This window comes from Choloepus didactylus, chromosome 10 (assembly GCF_015220235.1).
Source record: "Choloepus didactylus isolate mChoDid1 chromosome 10, mChoDid1.pri, whole genome shotgun sequence".
In the NCBI taxonomy this organism is placed as follows: domain Eukaryota; kingdom Metazoa; phylum Chordata; class Mammalia; order Pilosa; family Megalonychidae; genus Choloepus; species Choloepus didactylus.
In genome coordinates this window covers 92016957-92041624 of record NC_051316.1, presented here as the reverse complement: position 1 = coordinate 92041624, position 24668 = coordinate 92016957, and the positions used below count along the sequence as shown (strand labels likewise).

At 48.5% G+C, this 24668-nt stretch overlaps 1 long non-coding RNA gene across 1 annotated transcript in view; it reads left to right on the top strand.

Moving 5' to 3' along the window:
- The window catches only part of LOC119505527, a 33339-nt gene extending 9609 nt beyond the window's left edge, over nucleotides 1-23730 (top strand). Inside the window, exon 3 of the long non-coding RNA XR_005210754.1 lies at nucleotides 23713-23730. This is a non-coding gene — a long non-coding RNA (uncharacterized LOC119505527). The remainder of the gene's footprint in view (nucleotides 1-23712) is intronic.
- Nucleotides 23731-24668: the final 938 nt, after the last annotated feature.

Here is a 24668-nt window from a genome sequence, read left to right as displayed (position 1 = left end):
GGCCAGAAGGGCTGGGCCTGATCACAGTGGGCCTTGAGTACAGGCAAAGGGGTCTTGACTCGGCCTGTAGGCAGTGGAGAGCCACAGAAGCGTGGGAGCTGGAGAGGGTGCAGTCCAACTCTGGACGCAGTGAGGGTGCCCAGCGATGGGTGAATCAGCCAGCTGGGGCTGAGCCCTGGGCCCAGGGCCTTCCTTCAGCAGCTGATGTCCACGTCTCGAGGCTGGGGTGAGGGGAGGTGACTGGGGTGAGTGCCAGGACCCAGCTCTGGGACAGCCTGTGCATGTGAGTGTGTAAGAGCAACTGTATGTGTCTCACAGCAAGTGTCAGTTAGGGCACAGCCCAGGGGACACCCCCATCCCCTCTGGGACCAGGGAATGGCCTGGCCATGCCAGACGAGGGGTGATGGATGGGAGGAGGACCTCAATGCCACTCTGGAAATCCACCCCTGGGTCACTCTGAGACCCAGGACCTGCCTCAGACCCCTTCTCCATGGAGCTGGGGGAGGGGTGTTTGGTTGTTGGCTGGAGGACAATGTCTCTGTGCTCCAATCCCCAGATCCCACCTTGAGGCCCCACCTGCTGCCAGGCCTGACCCAGGCCTCAGGGTCCTGCAGGGGGCTCCACAGGGTGGCTGCAGGGGGCTAAGGAGAGCTTGTTGCAGTGTCCCTGGTGGGTAACTGCCCACTTCCCACTCGGGACTAAGGTCTGTCCTCTCCCAGGATAGGAAAGTGGGTATACTCAGCCTGGAGCTGCCCTGAGTACCAGGGTCCAGGCCCACTTCCACGTGGCAGCCCAGGGCGGGGGCCTGGCCTCTGGGCCCCTGCCCACCTGGGCTCAGCTGACAGCCTGGGCTGTGGGGGCAGGAGGAAGAAGGGCATAGAAGGGTGGGAAAGCCCCAGAGACCCCAGAAGGCCATCAGAGGGATCAAGAGTCATGGTGGAAGAGAGAGGAACCCAGAGTCCCAGAGAATTCAAAACATGGCAGGGAGAAGAGGAGAGGAGGAAGGGCCAGACCCCCAGCCTGGTGTGCCCCAGGACACCATGCCTCGGTTTCTCCATCTGCAGGTCTGCTGAGCTTGGCCCACACTACATTTGTGGCCACAAGAACTTAGGGCCATGAGGTGCCACCCCCTGCACAAGGGACTCTGCCTCCACCATGGGGTCAGAGAGGACGGGGAAGGGCTTCAGCCCACACATGGGGGAAGTCTGACCCCACCTGCAGACTCTCGGTCCACTTGGGTGGATAGCTTTCCCCTCATTCCTGCCACCTACTATTTAGTCTCACAGCATAAAGTGAACCCAAAACTGCTGTGGGCTGGCTGTGAGCTCCATTTGCAACATAAGGGTAATGATGGCACCTACTTCCTGGGGGCTGAGAGGTAAAGCCCTCAGCAAGGTGCCTGGCGTGTGTGATGAGACAGGAAGTGACCCATCCCACGTCACTTGGGGTCCCCACGTTTCCCCATCAGTACAATGAGGGGAGTGGGCTGCAGCCCTCCGAGGTGGAAGAGAACTAAGACATAATTATTGAACCCTACAAGGTCCGGGGCCATATGATTATTCCTGTTTTGCAGATGAGAAAGCTGACGCTTAGGGAAAGTTATCACAGGCCCAGAGCCACACAGCAGGAAGGCAGGGAAAGCAGGGTTCAAATTCTTAGGCTCGCACTCTTCCCACCTCACTGCCCCCCAGAATTCAGTTCCTACTGCCACTGCCCTCCAGATAAAGAAATGCACAAGCAGAATTCAACCCCCCTCCAGGACACCCTTCTCCAGCAAAGTGACCCTGGCCTGGCCCTCAGGGCCCGGGAGGAGCCACGGCCCCATCCGGCTTCTCCAAGCTGCGCTTTCCTGTAGGGATCTTCCCCCGCGGGCTGGTGGAGCATAAAGGGAGGTAGCCTTAGCAGAGAAAGAGCCCCGACAGGCGAGGAGCCGGCTCTGCAGGCGCTTTTCTCCCGGCTTTCTTCCTCCCTCTCGGCTCTTTGTTAAGCTCCCTTTCAGCTGAACCGGCAGAGCCTGGGTGTTCAGAGCTGACAATAATTGCTGCGTCTAGACAGTGTCTAGTGCGCGGACTCCCCAAGGCTCCCGGTCCCAGCTTGGCCGGCCCCTGCCCTGCACCCTGGGTTTCCCACACCCCTTCCTCTCTCTGGCTGCCGAGGTTCCCGGGTCCTGCCTCCCTCTTGCTCCTATCTCTCTCTGCCACTCTCCCTCCCTCTCAATCACACACTTCCCCCATCTGTCCCCATTCCTGGGAACAAAGGTGATCTCGGCCTGCCTGGGAGACCTTCCAAGGAGACTGAGCCCAGCAAACCCTCCTGGCTCATGGGCCTCCCGGGAACCAGAGGCAGCCCCCTGCCTGGATCCTGAGCTGAATTGGAAAGCTCTGAGATTCATCCCTGAAACAACCTTCTGGCTCTTTCACTCATCTTCCCATCCCCGCCCCCTACTTAGTGGGAACCAGAGGACTCCGTGTAGGAAAAATTTAGGATAGCTACAAGGAAGACTTTCTGGTGGGTGACTGTCGAATGTGGATGGGAGAGTTTCAGGAGATGTAAGGGGTGGGAGGTCAGTCTTCACATATTCTAGGATCCATTCTGCCCCAGCTCGGATTAGCAATTCTGGAAGATTCCCTAGTAGCTGGAGTCTCCTCATCGTGTCAGGACTGAGGCACTCAGGTAATGCTAACAGCCAGCACTTGTTCAGCCCTTTCCAGTCACCAAACTGTGTGCAAACCCTGTACACATGTCAGTTTATGTAATCCTCCTCCCAATAGCCCTATGAAGACAGTGCCTGTGATTAGTCCCATTTTGCAGATGAGGAAATGAAGGCACAGAGAAGTTAGGTAACTTGCCCAGAGTCACACAGCCAGGAAGTGGAAGAGCCAAGATTTGTAGCCAGAGGCTAGCTCCAGAGGCTCCACTTTTTAATTACCAGTAATAGGAACATTAAGTTCTTACTGTATACCTAGAACTGGGATTAGCACTTTACATGTATTATTTCCTTTATTCTCACTACACTGTTAGAAAGGACCCAGAATTATGCCCATCACACAGATTACAGGAGAAGAGAAGGAATTGGGCCCAGGGCTACTGGGGGTGGCGTGATGATGAGCTGATTTGGCATCAGAAAGGCCTGGGTTCAATTCAAGTCCTTCTCAGGCTGTTGTGCCATATGTAAAAGGATGAAAGCAGAATACACACTCCATAAATGATGCTATACCATTTCCTACTTCTTCCCTCTGGACTTCCTTGAGGACCTCCTGGGCACATAGCTCCAGGCAGGCTGGGGGACACACAAGCCCTGCGGGCTCTGCCCTCATGAGACCATGGCCCACAGAAGGATGGGCAAACTAGCCAGCTGCAATCTCAAAGCAGGAATTATGATAATTCAAGGGGCTCTGGGCCTCTAGGAACTAAGAAGGGGGACTCTAAATCCAAGAAAGCTTCCTGGAGGAGGTTGGATCAAAGCTGGGTCCTGGAGAATGAGTAAGAGTTAGGCAGGCCACCAGGGGAAGGAAAAGTGTTACAGGCAGAGGGAACAGCATGTAAGAACCAGAGAACCTTAAGTGGCTTTGTCAGGCTGGAAAGTGGGTGGGGCCAGAGAGGGAGATGGGCAGGAGCCACAAGGCTGGGCCTGGTCAGATCAGGAAGGGCCATGATGCTAGGCCAGGAGATGAGACGTTATCCCAGGGCCGGGACACCAGGCAAGCAGGGTTGTGATGGCCCTGAAGAGGTGGATTGGAGCTGGGTGGGAGTGGATTGGAGAGGCCCTGAGAATTCAAGATCAATGGCCTTGTCTGATATTGGGAATGGCTCTACCACTTTGCCTTTGATACCATTCTAGACACAGGGAACAGCATGGATGAAGCCTTGGACGTGAGGGTGGGCAAGTGTGCTCTGAGAAGTGTTCATCAGGTGGGAAGAAGAGGACACCTCCGGAAAGGCAGGTGGGGCCAGATACCGAAAGGCCTTCAGGAGCAAGGCACAGGGAACAGCAAAGGTTTGTGGCACAGGTAGGAGGATTACTTGGGATAATCTAGAACATTCACAGGATAGATTAGAAGGGCAAACTTGGAGGAGGCCACAAGGAGCTGCTGCTGGGTGGTTTTCCTCCATAGCAGATTTCCAGCTCTTGTTCATGGTGGTGTCCCTGGCCACTCCTCACTTCCAACAGAGTCACTTTTACTTATTTTTTTTACAGTTGCATTTGCACACCATACAGTCCATCCAAAGTGTACAATCAATGGCTATCGGTATAATCACAGAGTTGTGCATTCATCATCACAATCAATTTGGGATCATTCTCATTGATCCAAAAAGAAAAATCACATACCTCTTATACCCACTATTACTGACGCTTAACATTGGTATGGTACCTTTGTTACAATTAATGAAAGAATATTACGATATTAATGTTAACTATAGTCCATAGTTTGCATTGGTGGCATTTTTCCCCATATCCCACCCTTTTATTAACACCTTGTAATCTTAACGTACATTTGTTCTACATTCTTATGTAAGAACATTCTTATATTTGTGCAATTACCCACAGTCATCATCCACGACAGAGTTCACTATGTTATACAGTCTCATGTTTTCTCCTCTAGCTTTCTTTCCATGGAGTCATCCCTGACTCCCTCCCCACCAACTGCCTCACACTCTCCATCCATAGCTGGAGATGGAGAGAGGGTGCCGGCCATTTATTCCTCACCCTGGCCATTGAGAGCAATGTCAGACAGCTCAAGTCCATGCCTCAACACCTCTTGTGGCCACTCTGGGACTGACCCTGGCAGATCCATGGATGAGCCTTGGCCTGGGTCATTGCTTCTCCAGACTTGACAGACATGCAGCCTGAGCCAACCTCGGAGCTTCGGGCAAGCAACAGCAGCACCTCCTGATGTCCCTTGGCCTGGCACAGAGGAGCAAGTGTGGGGGTGGGAACTGGAGTCCTGTCTGGGCAATGAGAAAGAAGGAAGTTGGAGATGTCACCTCAAGGTGGTGTCTGTAGGCTGAAATGCTGTTCTCTGTTAGTTCATCTGGTTTTGGGAGTTCACAGTCATTACAGGGAGGAAAACAGGAACAGGCCTGCGATGTAAGGCAGGCAAGGAGGATAGCACCAATGGTGATGACCAGGACTGTGCAGCCCAATACCCCTTACCTAAAACCTCTGGGGAGATGGTTTCAGAACTCAGAAGTTTCCCAGTTTTAGCAAGATCGTTTGATTCATGTACCATATATTTCCTAATGCCACCAATGAAGTAGGGGCAGCCTCAGTAATCAAACACAAAGCATATGAAGGTTCACAATCAGCAGGATCAATATTATAAGCAGTCTCTGAATCTCAGTTTTCCCATCTCTAAAATGGGGCAATGATAGTACATACTTGTTTGAGTTTGCTAGAGCTGCCATTACACAAAATACCTTTTTAAAGGGGGATTTATTAGATTACAAATTTACAATCCTAAGGTTATAACAGTGTCCAGACTAAGGCATCAATAGGCCGATGGTGTCTGGAACACCTCTGTCATCTGGAAAGGCATGTGGCTGGTATCTGCTGGTCCTTTGCTCCCGGGTTGTGTTTCAAAATGGCTTTCTCCAAAATGTCTCTGAGCTTCTGTCTTTACTCCTCTCTCTCAGCTGCATGCATCCTTGCTTCTTTCTCCCAGTACATTTCTCTCTGGGGGTCCTCTCTTAGCTTCTCCAGGGCAAACTCTGGGCTTCATCTCTTAGCTTAGTATCTCCAAACGTCCTTCTTCTGCATCTTTAAGCATCAGCAGGCACCTGTGTCAACTCTTAACTCTCTTAAATACTCCAGTGAACTAATCAAGACCCATCCTAAATGGTTGGGGAATGGGCCTACACCTCCATGGAAATAATTTAATCAGAGTTCTCACCCACAGTTGGGTGAGTCACATCTCCATGGGGACACTCAATCAAGAGGTTCCACCCAAGAAAATTGGGTTAAAAGATCATGATTCTTCTGGGTTCCATAACAGTTTCAAACCAGCAGAGTGTCCCATGGAATTGCCCTGAGGATTTGGTGCCTCCCACCATTGGCCACCTGCAGGGCCACAGACCCAGGCAAATGACCTGCCCCAGGCCCTTTGCACCTGCTGCTCCTTGGGCCAGGACTTTTCTTCCCCAGATATCCCTTGGGCTCACTTCTTCACTCCCTTCAGGCTCTGCTCCTACAGCCACCTTCCTCAAAGAGTCCTTCCCTGGCCATCCCTGTCTCATCTCATCCCCTTCCTCTCCTTTATTTTCCTCCATAGCCCATATCACCCAACATGTTATTTACTCAACTGATCTTCTATTAATTGCCTGCTTTCCCAAAGTGGAATCTGAGGTCCGTGAGGGCAGGACTGTGCTCTGTTTTCTGGAGCACCTGGAACAGTGCCAGGATAAGGGGGACACCCCAACTTTTTGTGGTTGAATGAGTGGCTGTCTGGTCAATGTACCTGGCCCATCAAAAAGTTCAGTGAAGTCCAGCTGGTGGCGTCACCCTCGACCTTAGCTTCCCTAGCCTGTGGAATGGGAGCCCTGGGGAACGAGGCACCAGCTACCTGAAGCTGGTCGGGTCCCAGCAGAAGAGACAAAGAACACGGCCCCCCTCGGCCCCCCTCGGGGAGCCCGAGCCCCTCACTGGAGAGAGACACACAGGGGGAGTGAGCAGAACACACAGCCCCGGTGAGCGGGGCTGCCAGAAGGCCATACATAATTCATTGCCAAATGGGGCCGCGGGCAGCTCTCCACGAAGGCACGGGGGGCTCCGCTCACTCTGCGCCTGGCACTTTGCTGACTGCTCCTCACACATCGCCTCATTGCATCCTCACGGACTTGCAGAGCGCGATCATTTCTCCCATTTTACTCAGGGGGTGCGGCCACTGTGCAAGTCACGCAGCAACTCAGAGGCCAAGCAGGGTCTCGAGTCAGCAGATGCAGACTGGCAGCCCCCAGGCACCGCCTCTCTATTGAGGGAGGAGATAGGCCTGAGGTGGGGGTGGGGAGGATGGAGGAGACTCCCAGCCAGGCGTGCAGTGGGGTGAGAGCAGGCGGTAGACTGGCTGGGTCTCCTGATGAAGGCTTGGGGGAACACTGCATCTCTAGCCCCAGCCCAGCTCCCACCCTGTGCCCTCCTCTCCCTAAGGTTATACTCCCCCCAGAGCTACCAAGAGTGCTCACTTGGTAATTTCCTCAGGCTCAGTTTGCTCAGCTGTAAAATGGGAAGAACAGAGACCGTCTCCTGGGACGATGGGATCACACAGACATGATGCTCTGTCAAAAAGTGGCGTCTGCTGAGCGGAGAAAAAAATTCCCAATTCCCAAAGGTTACGTACTGTGTGATTTCCTTTATATAACATTTCTGAAATAAATTTTTAGAAATGGAAGCCAGACTAGTGGTTGCCAGGGATTAGGGACTGGAGGGTGGGGGTGTGTTGTGTGTGTCTATAAAAGGCCATTGTTGTGGTGATGGAAATGTTCCGTATCTTGACTGTGGTGTTGGATACACTAATCTACATATGTGACAAAATTGCATAGACCCAAACCTACACACGCACAACTGAGTACAAGGAAAACTGAGGGAATCTGAATAAGATCAGTGGATTGTATCAATGTCCACCTCCTGGTTGTGATCTTGTGCTATATTTCTGCAAGACATCACCACTGGGGAAAACAATAAAAGGTATATGAAGATCTCTGTATTATTTTTTACAACGACATGTGATTATACCACTGTCTCAAAAAATTTTTGATTAAAAAAAGAGTGGCATCTGACTCTGTTAGGAAAGGGTTAAACGAGTGCCCAACACCACCGACCAGGCCAGGGACTGGGGGGCACATTACCTGGCAGTTGGAGTTCTCCACAGCTGTGAATTCTTCCTGCCGCACTCTGAGCTTCCCCAGTCTTTATTCCAGAATGTTCTCTCCTACCTTCCCGTAGGCAGGAATTCAAAACCACCCCATGGAACTCTAGAGGCTGAGAGAACAAGGAAGGCCTTTGTGTCAGCCTCCTGTCAGCCTCAGGAAATCCCACCCTCAGGGGCTCTCAACGGGGTCCATGGTCTTCTTGCCGGCACAAGAGTTCGGGGCAGCGGAAAGAGTGTTGGTTGGATGTCGGGCAACCCAGGTCCACACCTGGCCAGGCCTCTGTCTTACTGTGTGGCCCTCACCGTGTCCTCTCTCTGGTTCTTAGGTTCCTAATTTAAAGCATGAGAGTATTGGGCTAGATACTTTTTACGGGCTTTTCTAGCCCATGGACAGGTGGGCCTGGCCCTATGCTGTTGGCCGAAGAGGACTTGGCTTTGCACTGCACGTAGTTGAGCAAGCAGAGCAGAGTTCTAGGCCTGACTCTGGCCCTTTCCTGCATGTGACCTTAGACCCTCTGCCCCTCCATCTCCTGTCAATATAGCCAGAGGGTTACTTAAGCTCAGCTCATTAAGTCACTCAACAAACATTAATTAAGCACCCATCAAATGCTGTGTGCTGAACTAGACAGTGGAGGAGAAGAAAAACAGCATACCATCCCTGCCTTCATGGAACTTGCAGTCTAGGAGGGAAGAATCCCACAAATCAGTTTTAAAATTGCCTCTGAGGTCATGCAAAGGAGAGTGCTCTGCTAGGATGGTGTATGATGGGGACCACGGGGTACTTCCCTGAGACATGAGTGTTGAGCTGAGGTCTGAGATGAGGTGTCCACAGGTAGAGGCTGCTCCAGGCCTGAGGGTCATGGCCCTGAAGGGACAGCTGCTGCCATGAGCACAGGGGAGCAGGTGCAAAGGGAGCCTGGGAGGCCTCTGCCCGGTTAAGGAGCCTAGTCTTCATCCCGGGAAAAGCGATCCTTTGACATGTTTTAAGTAAGGGAGTTAGCAGATTGGATTTGGGTTTTGAAAATCTGCCCGTTTGCCTAGAGGAGAAGGGGATCTCACGGGCCCTCCTTGTTAACTTAAATGATTTTTATTATGGTGTTACTCTCAAATATGTGCAAACATAAAATGAAGCAAAAACTCCTTGGGGCTCTTATACAATCATAAAACCAAGACCAATCAAATACAGAATCAATTCAAATCAGATTAATTTTACATGACATATGATGTCTTGTTTGAAACCCTGGTCACCACCCACAGGGCAAATATGGCCCCACCTTCCATGGTTTGAGTTTTGTGGAGCAGAGCCAAATAACCTGTAAACATGCATGTGCACACATATGACAGATTATTTTTGCCTAGAACATATAAAGAACTTCTTCAAGTCAATAAGAAAAAAGCAGACAACTGAAGAGAAAAATGGAGGGGAACCTTGAATTGTTACTTCACAAGAGACTATCCAAATGGCCAAGAAACACACAAAAAGGTGCTCAACTTCATGACTCATCCAGGGTAAAACAAATAAAGACCATGGTGAGCTGCCACTTCAGACACCAGAATAGCTGAAGTGAAAAATACCAAATGCTGGTGGGGATGTGGAGCAACTGCAGCGTGGAAAGCTTGTGGCTGTGCCTTCTCAAATTGAACACACCCTAACCTATGACCCAGCAGTTCCACTCTTGGTGCGTACACAGCAGAAATGCATCCACATGCTCACCAAAAGATGTGAACTGGGATATCCACACCAGTACCACTCATAATGGGTCTAAACTAGAGTGGACCCCAAAGTCCTCCAGCTGTAGAATGCATGAATGGGTTTTGGAATATTCATACGGTAGATGATTAATCAGCTTTAACAATGAATGATCTATAACTATACCTGACAATATTGATGAATCTCACAAACATGATGTTATGTGAAAGATTTCTTCTATACAAAGGACAAAAGTAGGCCAAACTGCGGTCGCGGTTACTACTTCTAGGGGGAGAGGCGGCCGGTAGCCGAGCCCTCAGCTCTCGGGGCTGCTCAAGGGGTACCGGCGGCGGGGGCTCTTCCCGGAGGCGAGGGCGAGGCGGAGGACGTGGCCAGGGTCCTCGGCGAGAGGCGTGCAAGGAGGGCGGCGATAGGGACAAGACACTCTTCATCCAGTAGGAGTAGGCGCCAAAGAGATTTATTCAGGGGTGATTACAGGTTATATAGGCTGGTAAGAAGGGCAGGGCTGGAAAGGAGGTGAAGTAGCCTTAAATGGCAATATTGAAGGGATAGGGGCTAGGATTGGTTCTGAGAGAACGCCGGAACCGTTGCAGCGGGGCGGGGGTTGTTCTGGCCACGGGCATGCGCGCTGGCGGTGGCAGGAGTGGCCTTGGCACCAGGGAGTGAGTGGGTAAGATAAGGAAGTGGGGAAAGGGCAGTTGGGAGAAAGGCGGTTTCCTCCGGCAAGCCTCCCCTGCCAGTGACATTTTGGGTGAGGAAAAGGGAGCTGCCCTGACCTCGCTCCCCAGGCTCGGGGGGGCTGCAGAGGGCACTCACGCCCGTACCTACTACCCTCCCCAGGGGGTGATATCAGGTCCCCTGGCCCAGGCCTGGTAAGTTGAGGTACAAGCTCAGACACCCGCAATTCCCCTTTCTTTTCTAATTAGAGGAAGAGGCTTTACCGGAGAGGCCCGCTAAGGGTGAGGGAAGGGGGAGGTTAGGGAAGGGAAAAAAGGGGTTGACGGTGGCTCAGCGAGGCTGGAGCCCAGTGTTGGTGTGGTGCCCGGGCGCTTGACAATGGCTTCGCTGCAGCGGGCTGGGTGAAGGTGAGGGGTTTAAAGTTCAGGGGTTCAGAGAAGCTGGAACTCGAGGCGAGAACGATGTTCAGGTGATTGAGAAGGGCCTCGCGGTTGGCGAGTTGACCGGTGGCGTTGAGGTCGCGGAGGGTTGGCTGTTATCTTGGAGTGGGGGGCGTCAGAGGTGGCGAGTCGCTGATACTGGATTTGCACGAACGAGGAAAAAATGGCATCCGTTTGTTTTCTTACAAGCTGGACAATTTTGCGGATGAGGCAGGGTCCTAAGATGAGAGCTAGAATAATTATTAATAGGGGGCCAAGAAAAGGAAGGATGTATGGGAGAATGGGAGTGAAAAAACTGGACTAATAACTGGTGGCTTCACGATTTCTTTTACGCTTTTCCAGTCCCTCTCGGACTCTTTTCAGGCTATCCTCGACGAGACCTGTGGAATTGGCATAAACATAGCACTCTTCTCCTAGGGCGGCGCAGAGGCCTCCTTCTTTGAGGAGGAGAAGGTCAAGACCTCGGCGGTTTTGGAGCACTACTTCAGAGAGGGAATTGACAGAATTTTTTAGATGGTGAATAGCGTTTTGTAAGTGATGAATGTCTTCGTCAACAGCCGCCCTGAGGTGAGTTAGGGCGGAGCCTTGACTGGCTAGTGCAGCGATTCCGGTGCTAGTGCCGGCAAGACCTAGGAGGGAAGCAATTGTAAGGACGGTGATGGGCTCTCGCTTTTGCAGTGGGGCAGGAGCCGCAGTTTTTTCCAGACGGAGGAAGAAGTCTTCTTCGCTGTGGTATAAGACCCTAGGGATAAGGACAATTAGGAGGCAAGTTTCTTTATATTCATTGATGACATTCGTGCTGAGACAGGGGGTAAGTCCTGTAGAGGAGCAGAGCCATTGGGAGGAGTTATGAGGAATGAGAAATTTGGCAGAGCTGCTGGGAGATGAATAGCTGGCACAGGCAGTGAGGTCGGGAGAGTTACTGGAGCGAGGGCGGACGCACTTTCCCGTATAGGAGACTGAATGAAAGGTTAGGGGGACGGCAGAGGTATTCCAATTGCATTCCAAGGGGCTGTTTTCTGTGCTTTCTGAAAAGGAGAGGTTGGAGGCAACGGGCTCGTATAGAGAGGAAGAGGTAGAGAGGCAGAGCCAGCAGGATGAGGTAAAATTGGGGTTGGAGGAGTTTACTGAGGCAAAGGCGGCTTGGATGAGGCTGAGGAGGGGAGAGGAATAACGAGAAGGGGGCAAAGGAAGCTGGGGTGGTGGGGTTTGAGATGTAGTTGAAGTACGTTTAGCCGGAGCTAAGACGCGGCTGGAGGGCTGTGGAAAAAGAGGGTTAATGACCTTGTTGGGACTAAAGTTAAAGGGCTTTTTTATAATAGTATCTTTCTTTGGTTGGTTTATTGCCTCCTTTCTTATGAATATAAGGGTTCCCCGATCGAACCCCGATAGCCAAATTCGGAAGCCCCAAGTTTGACCGAGTAACTAGGAGGGATCAGTGGGGAGCTGCACTGTAAGATTAAGATGTGTGCAGGATCCCTTACTTTCTTGGCCGAGCCAGTTAACAGTAGGGAGTTTGCACCCTGTAGGGGCCCACTTTAGGGTAAGGTAATGATTAGGAACAGGAGGCTTCTAATTATTGGCTAATGTTTTACACCCCCAGTATGCACAGTAGTACTCGTTGGGGGAATTACAGTACGATTTTCCAGGATTTGAGGATGGGCACAGGTAATATTGGGCCTGGGGATCACTTACCTTTTGAGCGCAGGTTTCTTCGACTCTGGAGACAAAGGTGGCGAAAGGCTTACTCGGCTCCTGGAAGAGCTTGGTGAATTTATTAGGCCGACAGGCAGAGCAGTTGGCAAATGCTCGTAAGGCGATTCCCCAAAGGATAGGCCACAAGGTGGCAGGTGCATTAATATAAGCAGACGCATTTAGAAATGCTCCAGTGCCCAAATAGGCTTCAGGGGGATGATAGACTCCAAGGGCTGCGTCTTGCTCACTTTGCTGAGCTGCTTCCGCCTGGAAGTGAGCACGCCAGTCAACAAACTGGCCGGGGTTAAGAATGGAACGGGCAAGCGAGGCCCAGTCTTGGGGGATGCAATAGTCCATGCCGAGATTTTGCAGTATTTGGGAAGCATATGGGCTACCTAACCCGTCCTCCTTGACGGCCCTGCGAAGTTGCTTGATAGTATCAGAGTCAATGGGATACCAGTCATACGGTTTCTGTGGGGTGGGCGCAAGGTTAAGAGGAAAGCAACGAAAAGCACGAGAGAAAGGAGGACGCGCTTGAAGAGGGCTTGGCGCGGGAGTGGAGGTAGGGGGAGCGTTGCCCCAAGGGTTGCCTTGAGGTGTAGAAGGCAGCCAGGGGTTGTTAGCCGGTGGGGTGGAAGGAGCGGCGGCAGCCGCCGGTAGCGGCTCCGAGGGGGAGCTCGCCGAAGGGGGAGACGGGAGTGGGAGGCCCCAAGCGTCGCAAGATGGCGGCGCGGTGGGCGTGGCTAAGACACAAGATGGTGGATCAGCCCCGCCCTGTGAAAGGGTGGGGCCCAAGGCATAAGATGGTGGACTAACTCCGCCCTGTGAAAGGGCTGGGTAAAGCATATGTGGTTTTCGGCTCAGCTTAGGGCTGATGTCATCGCTTGGATTTAACGGGGCCTCGATCAGGGGGGAGGGAGCCTTGAAGGCAGGAGCGGACGGTTATTAAGGTGGGGAGCAAGCCGGGAGGGAAGCGCTTGCTCTCATGTTCCATGGCATTAGTGACTCGATCAATAAGACGATCATAAGTAACAGGGTCCCAAAGATGGCAAGTGGTGAGCCATGGGTTAAAAGGCAGCAGGAGGTCCCAGTACACCTGCAGCTGCCGGACAGACACTTTACAGCGATGCGTGTCTAGGAGACCCGCTAGAGCACGAACTTGAGGTGCCTGACATGTAGATATACGATTACCCATAGCTGAGGGGGGAGGAGGGGGGATTGCTCCCGAGCCGGGCCGGCCGGCTGGCAGGGAGGAGGAGGAGGAGTTGATTACCGAGCAGAGAGAATGAGATAAGCTGTGGCTGCAAGGCCGAAGGAGACGGCGAGAGCAGAAAGCAGTGCCCCTTGGCAACGGGAGTAGTCAGGGGGGGCGGTTGCAAAGAGGCACACGGCACCAAATGAGGAAATAAAAATACAAAGAATTACAGCAAAGTAATGGAGGGGAAGAGGGAGAGTGTTAGGAGGAACAGGGGTCATAGAAGTGCGCATACAAAAGGACGAAGAGAGCGTAGGGGAAGGGAGGAGTTCCTACTGGATGAAGAGAGCGTGGGGGAAGGGATGAGCGGCTTCGGAGCAGGGAACCTCCCACGGCTCCAGAAGCGGCGAAGGAGAGGCGGCCCTACCTTGCAGGCGAGGAAACGGGGAGCTGGAGAGGCGTCCGGGCGAGCGATCGACCTGCTGAACTGTTGTGTGGAGATGCTTCCTCACACGGGGCACCAGTTGCGGTCGCGGTTACTACTTCTAGGGGGAGAGGCGGCCGGTAGCCGAGCCCTCAGCTCTCGGGGCTGCTCAAGGGGTACCGGCGGCGGGGGCTCTTTCCCGGAGGCGAGGGCGAGGCGGAGGACGTGGCCAGGGTCCTCGGCGAGAGGCGTGCAAGGAGGGCGGCGATAGGGACAAGACACTCTTCATCCAGTAGGAGTAGGCGCCAAAGAGATTTATTCAGGGGTGATTACAGGTTATATAGGCTGGTAAGAAGGGCAGGGCTGGAAAGGAGGTGAAGTAGCCTTAAATGGCAATATTGAAGGGATAGGGGCTAGGATTGGTTCTGAGAGAACGCCGGAACCGTTGCAGCGGGGCGGGGGTTGTTCTGGCCACGGGCATGCGCGCTGGCGGTGGCAGGAGTGGCCTTGGCACCAGGGAGTGAGTGGGTAAGATAAGGAAGTGGGGAAAGGGCAGTTGGGAGAAAGGCGGTTTCCTCCGGCAAGCCTCCCCTGCCAGTGACATTTTGGGTGAGGAAAAGGGAGCTGCCCTGACCTCGCTCCCCAGGCTCGGGGGGGCTGCAGAGGGCACTCACGCCCGTACCTACTACCCTCCCCAGGGGGTGATATCAGGTCCCCTGGCCCAGGCCTGGTAAGTTGAGGTACAAGCTCAGACACCCGCACCAAACTAATCTATGTTGTTAGAAGCTGTGGGAGGAGGATCAGTGATGGGATTTAGAGGAGTGGAGCCCTATGAACTGAATAGTAAGGAAGGTGCTGGAAAGGCACTTTAGGCTGCAAGGCTCTGAAACCAATTGTTGCCCCTTGTGGGTTCTGCCCCAAGAGGCTAGCTATGGGGCAAGGGGGGTGACCCACAGGAGTGAGGCTCAGGTTCCTCTCCTACCTGCCCAGACCACCACCTGACAAGCAGTGTTCTAGGACCTGTGGCCCATGCTAGAGTCAGCACAGATCCCAGGGCAGCGCTTGGTGCTGCAACTTACCCTACCCCAGCCCCAGGACATTGCCTTGTCATCCCATGCCCCCAACCCACTGCCCAAAGCCTGGGTGCTCTAGCTTGAACATAGGGAGCTAAAATCTGGGGTGAGAAAGAGGCTGGCCTTCCAGAAAGTGGAGCTTCCCCTGCCTGCAGCCCCAGGGCACTAGGAAATTGGTGGGCAGATCCCTGGCACCCTGGCATCTGCTTCCAGGAAGGAGGGGGGAGCTGGACAACAAGGGGCAGCCATACTTGTGGTATAGCCATAAGCCACCAACTCCAGTCAGCCTCAAGAAATCTCAGCTCTAGCTTTGGCTCTGAGAATCCATTTATTCCTGCCTTAACTCCTCCCCCTTTCTGCTTTGAATTAGGTAAAGGAAGAGGGGCCATTCCCTGCTCCCAGAGAGGACCCACATGAATCTGCCAATGAGAAAGGCCCCATCTGTCTGGCATAAAGTTAATGCTCCACAAAGGCTGGTTGGAGGAATCCAGTGCTGGGCTGCAGGCTGTGTGGGCCACCAACTGGACCTTGCCACAGAAAGTCACTGACAAGGTTCAAGGAAAGGCAGAATTCTTAAAATCAGTTCAGAGTTTTACTCAAACAGCACCCACTGGGGGCCAGGCACTGCAGGTGGATGTACAACCTCATTTAATTCTCACCATTTACATACCAAGAATTCAGAGAGCTAATGTGCTTTCCTCAAGGTCACACAGCTAGTAAGCTTCAGAGCTGTGAACTGAAAGCAAGTTTACTGACTCCAAAGTTGGTGATTTCTATGGCCAGCCCATGATCTGTTTTGGTGACCGTGTGCATTGAAAAAGTGTACTTCCTGCAACTGTAGGGTGGAGTGTTCTCTGTCAATCAGGTCAAGATGGTTGATAATGTCATTAAAGTCTCTTACTCCTCAATGATGTTCTGTTACTTGCTATAATCTCACTATGATTGTACATTTGTTTATTTTTCCTTTTAGTTCTTCAGTTTATTTTTGCTTCATGTATTTTGAAGCTGTTTTCAGGTGATTACACATGTAGGATTATTATGTCTTTCTGATGAATTCACTCTTTCATCATTATGATATTTCCCTTTTTATCTCTGGCAATAATCCTTTTCTTGAAGTCTATTTTGATATAATCCCCTAACTTTCTTATATTTAGGGATATTAATATAGTCTCCTAACTTTCTTATATTTAGTTTTTGCACGGTGTATCTTTTGCCATCCTTTTACTTTCGACTTTTGTAAATGAATATATTTGAGTCTTGCTTTTTTAAAAAAAAAATCAAATCTAACAATCTCCATCTTTTAGTTGCAGTTTCCAATCAATTTAGATTTAATGGACATACTGTTAGAGGTGTATTTAAATATACCATTTTGCTATTTGTTCTCTATTAGTGCCTTCTCTTCTTTGTTTCTTTATTTCCCCCTTTTTTCTTCTTTTGCATTAAGGATTTATAAACATTCCATCCTATCTCCTCTATTGGCTTTTTTAGCTTTACTGCTTTTTTTTTGGTTGCTTTAGTAGAATTTAAAATATGCATTCTTACACTATCAGATTCTACTTTCCAATATCACCATCTCAAGTATAATGTAAGAACTTTAAAAAGTATAATTCCATTTACATATCCTCCTGTCTTTTGTGTTATTGTGGTCATATATGTCACTTACTTTTAAATGTGTTATAGATCCCAGAATCCATTGTTACTTTTGCTTTAAAAAGTCAATTAATTTTTAAAGAAGGTAAGAAAAGAAAAAGTCTTTTTATATTACAGATTTATCATTTTCAGTGCCTTTTTTTCCTGTAAATCTGAATTTCTATCTGAATTTCTCTTCAGTATAAAAATGTTTCTTTAGCTTCTCTTTTAATGCAGGTCTGCTGGCAACAAATTCTGTTCTCATGTATCAAAAAATGTCTTTCCTTTTCCACTTTGAAAGATATTTTCACTGGATAACATTCTAAATTGACAGGCTTGTTTTCCCTCACTTTAAGGATGTTGTTCCATTGTCTTCCCACTTTCATTGTTTTCATGAAGTCTGCTGTCATCTGCATTGTTGTTTCTCTGTAAGCAATTGCCTTTTTTTCCCCCAGCTGCTTTGAAGATTCTTTCTCTTTGGTTTTCAGCAGTCTGACCATGAATTGCGTAAATGTGATTTTCTTTGCATTTATCCTGGTTGGGGTTTACTGAACTTTCTGAATCTGTAAGTTGATTGTTTTTTAAATCAAGTTTGGAACATTCTCAGTCAGTATTTCATCAAATATGTTTCTCTTTGTGCTTCAGTATGGATAATTTCTATTGACCTGTCTTTAAATTCACTGGAATTTTTAAAATGAGGTCTAATATGCTGTCAGTCCCACCCAATTAATGTTTAAGATGTATTTTTGAGGATTGTGGGAAGGTGGGAGAATAAGAAGCTCTAGGAACCAGTATCTCCACCAAAACAACTATTGAATTAGCAGGAATTCTCTGAATCAACCATTTAGAAACTTCAGAGCCAAGTGGAACACTGTGCAGCATCCAGGGAAGCACTGAAGGAAAATTCTAGTAAAATGCAGTAAATGTTGGTGAATTTCACCCTACATGCATCAGCTACCACCTCGCATCCCCCAACTGCACAGCAGGCAGCAGTGGGGACTGAAGCCCGGGATGCTGGTGAAGTTTGCTGGTGCCAGGTGGGGTTATAAGCACTTAGTCCTCTGAAATCTGGGGTTGGGATGGGGCTGTGGTCTGATCACTGATCACTGCTCTTAATCACTGGGGAGCCAGCTCTGAGGATGGCCATTGTTCCAAACCCCCTTGGGCAAAAGCGGTAAAGGAGTCTTAAAGAGGCAGTACTTATTTTGTTTTCTCCTTCTTTTCTCTTTCCATTCCCCATCTGGGGGTGAAAATGGTTTGGAAAAGTGACAGATTGACAGTTCCAGCCACAAAACAACACAAAATAACAAAAAGTACTTTGTAATCTAAGAGGAGTAAGAGAACTAGATTTCCAGACTTTTAACAATATAATACTCAGAATGTCCAGTTCATACACACACAAAAAAAAGTACAAAACACAAAGAAACATGAAAGTATGGCCCATTCACAGGGAAAAAAAGGATTTGCCATGAAACATCGCTGAGGACTCATGCACTGGAAGTATTAGTCAAAGACTTTAAATCAACTGTCCTAAATATGTTCAATGAGCTAAAGCAATCATATACAAAGAACTAAAGGAAGTTAGTAAAACATTTTCTGAACAAAATAAAGAAATGGAAATTATAAAAAGGAGCTAAACAAATTTTTGGGCTACAAAGTACAGTAATTGAAATGAAAAACTCATTAGGTAGATCTACAGCAGATTTGAACAGGCAGAAGAAAGGATCAGTGAACTTGAAGACAGAAAATTGAAATTATCCAGTCTGAGGAGCAGAATGAAAGAATAATGAAGAAAAATGAGCAGAACCTGATGGATCTCTGGGAGATAATCAATCATACCAGCATAAACATCATTGGAGTCCCAGAAGGACAAAAGAGAGAGAAAGAGGGGAAGAAAAAGCATTTGAAGAAACAGTGACTGGCAACATCATAAATCTGATGAAAGAAATGGATATATACACCCAGGATGTTCAACAAACTCCAAGCAGGATAGACTTTAAAAGATTTTCACCAAGACACATTAGAGTGAAATTGTCAAAATCCAAAGATAAACAGAGGATTTTGAAAGGAGCAAGTGAGAAACAACTTTTCACATACAAAGGATCCCCAATAAGATTAACAACAGATTTCTCATCAGAAATCATGGAGACCAGAAGATAGTGGGATGACATATTTAAAGTCCTAAAGAAAGAACTGTCAACCAAAAATTCTATATCCAGCAAAATTATCTTTCAAAAATGAAGAGGAAATTAAAACATTTACAGATAAAAGATAAAAGAGTTCATTACCAGAAGACTTGCCCTAGAAGAAATATTTAAGGAAGTTCTTCAGACTGAAATAAAAGGATCCTATACAGTAACTCAAAGCCATAAGAAGAAATAAAGAACATTGGTAAAGGTAACCATATAAGTAAAAATAAAACCCTGTGATTCAGTTTGCTAAAGCTGCCGGAATGCAATGCAACAGAAAGGGGGTTGGTGTTTACAATGGGGATTTAATAGCTTACAAATTTACAGTTTTGGGCCATGAAAATGTCCACATTAAGGCATCAACAGCCTTAATTTCTGAAGAAAGGCTGCTGACATCTGGGACATCTCTGTCACATGGGAAGGCACATAGCTGATGACTGCTGGTCCTTCTCTCCTATTTTTCATTGCTTTCAGCTTCTGGCTTCAGTGGCTTCCTCATTTAGCCTCTGTGGAGCCTCTCTTAGCTTCTCCGGGGCTTTTCTCTCTGAGCTCTCCCGGCTTTTCCTGTCTTTTTTTTTTTTTTTTTTTTTTTCCCTGTATTTTATTCTCTCAGAAAGCACTCTAGAAAGGGGATTAAGACCCACCTTGAATGGGCTGGGTCACATCACAATTGAAATAACCTAACAAAAAGGTCTCACCCACAACAGGTCTGCACCCACAGGAATTGATTAAAAGAACATGCATGGCCTTTTCTGGGGTACATAAGAGCTCTAAACTATCACACCCCGTATCATTGTACTTTGGTTTGTAACTGCTTTTTCTCCCCTATATGACTTTTCAGGCAAATGTGTAAGATAACATTTTAAATCTATGTTAGTGGACATATCAATGTATAAAGATGTAATCTGAGCAAAAAAACAATATAAAGGGAGAGAGTCAGAGCTATATACAAGTAGAGAGTTTGCATACTACAGAAACTAGGTTGGTACTAGTTGACCTAGGTTGTTACTGGTTTAAGACCATGTATCTGAAGAGCTTAATATCCAGAATATAGAAAGAACTCTGACAACTCAATAACAAAAAGACAAATAATTCAATTTTTAAAATGGGCCAAGGATTTGAATGAATATGTCTCCAAAGAATATATTCAAATGGCCAATAAGTATATGAAAACAAGTTCAACATCATTCGCCACTAAAGAAATGCAGAGTAAAACTACAATGAGATACCACTTCACACCCACTAGGATAGCTGTTATTTTTAAAACTGACAAAAACAGGTGTTGGCAAGGATGTGGACAAATTGGAACCCTCATACATTGTTGGTGGGAATGTCAAATGGTGCAGCCACTGTGGAAAACAGTTTGGTGGTTCTTCAGAAAGTTAAATATATTACCATATGACCCAGCAATTCCATTCCTAGGTATATACTCAAAAGATCTGAAAGCAGGGACTCAGAAAGATGAACACCAATGTTCATCACAGCATTATTTGCAAGAGTTAAAAGGTGGAAGCAGCCCAAGTGCCTATCAACAGATGAATGCACAAACAAAATGTGGTCTATCAATACAACAGAATATGATTCAGCCTTTAAAAGAAGTGAAGTGCTACAAACATGGGTGAACCTTGAGAATATTATGTTGTGTGAAATAAACCAGACACAAAAAGACAAATATTGTATGATTTCTTTTCTATGAACTACTTAGAATAAGCAAATTCATGAAGACAGAAAGCAGAATAGCGGTTACCAGGGGTGGGGGGAAGGGGACATGGGGAGTTTTGGTTTGGAAGGATGAAAATAGTCTGGAAATAGTGATGAAAGTTACACAGTATTGTCAATGTACTTAATGTCAAAGAATTGTCCTCTTAAAATGGTTAAAATTATTTTTATGTCTTGTATATTTTACCACAATTTAAAAATTAATTATGAAAAATAAACAACAAAGCAGGTACTATACCTAGGGGAAGATGATATTGCATTTTACAGTTCTACAATTTGATCTGACTCTTTAAAAAGTTTCCGTATCTTACCTGAATTTCCCATTGATACATCCATTATAATTACCTTTTCCTGTAGATTCTTTAACATACTTATCATCGTTATCTAAAAGTCTGCCTATTAATTCTAACATCTGGATTGTCTGTGGGTCTGTTTCTCTTTTTTTCATCTTAACTCTGGGTCACATTTTCCTGTTTCTTCACATATATAGCAATTTTTTTAAATTTTATACTGGACACTATGGGTTATATAGTATAGATTCTGGATTGTATTATCTTTCTCTGAAGAATGCTGCATGTTGCGCTGTTTAATTGCTGGTCATTTACCTTGATCTTGTGGAGGCTTGGTTTTAGACTTTGAGGCAAGTTTATTTTGATCCTTACTCCCAAGTCATGGCATTCCAGGATCTAAATGAAAAGCCTGGTATGCTTACCAAGCCCTTTTACCTTGCTGAGATTCGAACTAGAAAATCTGTCTTCCCAAGGCCAAGCAGCTGCCAAAATCTCCCCTTAGCTTTCAGCCTTCCAGCTGTGATTTCCCCTGGGCTCCTCAGAGTCACACCCCACACCAGAGGCAGTCAAGGATCTAAAGGGAGGTTCCCTGCTCTGTGGCCCTCTCCTTTCTGGGATTTTTCTCTCAATTTCCAACTGTTGTGGAGGCCCTGAACTCTGACTTACTTTCCTTCAGCCCTATCAGGCTTCTGCTTTCTGCTTGAGTTCCTTCCATCCCACATGCACCACAGAAACTAGCGAGCACCTTCAGGGGAAAAGCCAGGTAACTGCCTCTCACCAGTTTGGCTCCTTTCTTTCAAGAGCCACATCCCTCCAGTTTCTGCCTGCCTTGGGTCACTCTCCAATGCTTTCAAACAGTTGTTTTATGTATTTTGTCCAGTTATAATTGTTATCACAGAAAGTTAATCATCATATAGCATAATCACTATATTATGCTGCTTAAGACATAATCCCGTGCTCATGTTACATCTAGAGTTAGATTTAACATTGGAAGTGATATGCCTTAGTGGAAAGCAGAAGGCCCTTGTGATGGAGTCTCGCCAGCCAACCCTGATTTTGAGCCTTAACCATGACACCTCACTGTGTGACCTTGAGCAAAGCCATCTGCCTCACTAAGCCTCAGTGGCCTCATCTGTAAACCAGGAATAATAGTCCCTGTCCTGAGTAAAAGCCCAGCATCCTGCCTGTGCAAAATAAAATGCTCAATAAACAGGAGTTGCCATTTTCAGTGAATTACATGGTTTTCTTCTTACATGTAGAGATCCCCAAATGACATGACAGTCAGCTAGACCTACTGTTGGCTTTGAGTAAGTCCCCACTGCCAGTCTGGTGACACATGCCACCAGATTTAACCAGATGTTAAAATACAAACCGATGTCCACCAGGTTGGCTTTCAAGTTACGTCACCCAAACTAAGCCTCCAGGAAGCAGGAAGTCACTAGTTAGAGGATCAAGGACAACTTCTGTTCAGCTCATGTCTGGGGTAAATCGGGTTCTGACTGAACAGGCTGGACTGGGACTCACTCGACTGGTTTTAAACAATAACCTAAATAGGAAGAAGTCAAAACATTTAATATTTATGGGGAGGCTTTCCCTCTGAAGCAGCGGAGGCTACTGACACCATGGCCAAAATAAGCACCTTGGCACAGGGAGCCAACTGTCTTTAGTCAGGGGTACAGGAGCAGATGCTGCATCCTGGACTAGCTGTGCACCCTTGGGCAAGTCCCTGCCCGTCTCTGGGCCTCCTTCCACCATCTGCACAAAAAGATGACCTTTAAGGGCCCTCTCAACCCTGGATCAGAAATTAGGAGCTCTGAGCCCTGACCACGGTCCTGCCTCCAACAAGGTATGTGAGGTTGGGGATATCATATCATTGCTTTTTCTGCCTCAGTTTTCCCACCTGTAATGCAGGTGCGCATGTCCAACACTCTCTTCTCCACCAGCCAGCCATAGGTCCCTTAAAATAACAAGGTGTTCTGACAACCAAAACAACAAACACATATTGAGCCCCGAGATCTAAGGCCCTGCTCTGTATTAGGCAAAGTCAGCAGTCATGTGTTATAAGGGCAACTGGGGGAAATGGAGCCAGCTCCCCTTGGGGAAAAAAAAAAAAATGAGTGCTTTCAAAGAGGGACAAATAACTTGCAATTTAAATGCATAAGAGACCAGGCTGTGCCACTGCATATGCAGATAGATGCAAATGATATGTAAATGACCAAGAGTAAGCCTGGGGTTGCCAACATCCTTTGCCAAGCAGCCATTTATGGGGTTTAGCCAGGTCTGGTCTGTGCCAGAAGCTCACATCTGGGGCCCAGAGGCGCTGGGGTGAATGTTCAATTGCACCTCCTCCAGGAAGCTTTCCAAGACCCAGCAGGCCTCAGCCCCCTCCCTCCTCTCCCCAGGGCTTGGAGCCAGCCTCCAGATTGTCTGCAGGGGTAGTATTTTCTTCCCCTCCAAACTGAGAGCTCCCCAGGGCAGGGGCTCTGTCTCCCTCACCACCACATCCCCAGGCCTGGCACAGAGCCACGCACTGAGTAGGCCTTCCGAGGCTGCTGGGTGAATGAATGCAGGATGGCAGGATGGGTGGGTGAGTGGATTTCTAAGTCCTCTTTGACTCAGGGCAGAAGCTGAACCCTCTTCCAGGGCTTTCTGTTATGCTGTCAATCCAGCATCAGCACCAATGAAAATTAAAGGGCTAAAGCTTGCAAGTGACTTACTAACTTATGAATTAGGACAGGTTCCACTTGGTTGATATAATGACATCCTTCCCCGCTTCCTTGATTCTGTCTTCTTTTTTCGAACAGACTGGTGCCTGACACAGGAAATGAATGAATGAACAAATGAAAAACACAGTTTCTGCTAGCTTTCTAGAGATTGCCCATAACTCATCACTCACTATGCCACAGCCCTTAAGTTCAGTTACTGATCTTTGTCTATTTGTTGCATCAATTATGGATTCTTCTTGGTTCCAAAACTTGTGGAGGCGGTAGCAGACACTTTTTGTGCCACATCCCATGCCCTCAGCCCACCTCTGATTTCAGCTGCAATGTGGTGGACAGTTCTGGCTGACAAGCATGCCATGTCAAGCAAATCTGCCTCGAGACTTTTCCCAAGGCCTCTTGAAATCACCAGCACAACCCAGAAGTGTGGGGGAGGGAGAGTCTCCAGAGCAACCTTCTACAGGAAGACAGGAGCCGGGGGTAGATGCAAAGCCTCCCACCTTCCGGAAGTCAATTCTGGAAGTCATTCTGCAGGCTCTAGAGCTCTTGGAGGAATGGAGCCTTGCCACGCCCACAGCAGCAGCTGCAGCAACACCCACTTCCACTGTGCCTCCTCTTCCCCTCCCTCACTCTCCTGCCTCTGGTGGTCACCCCCAAGTCCCTAACTTAGGCTCTGTTTTCAGAAGATCCCAAATTGGGACGGGGGCAATTCTCAAAGTCTGGTTATGCCCATGGCTGTGTGACCCGGGCATGTGATTGTATCAGCCGTGTCTGCTGAGGTCGTCTTCACAGTCAGAATGGACTATTTCATTTGTAAGCCAGTGTTAAGTGAGGTTGAGCAGGCACTCATCCACTCATCCTTTCAACCTGGAATTCTTGGCCTCCTGCCCCGGGCAGGGAGGCAGGGTCTGGCCCTCCCGGCCCCCACAGCCTGGGGGCAGAGGCGAGAGTAAGGAGGGGTGCCCGGGCTGGGCGTGGTTGAGCACCCTCAAATTCATTATCTCCTGGAATCCTCACAACCAGCCCCTGCCCCCGTGGGC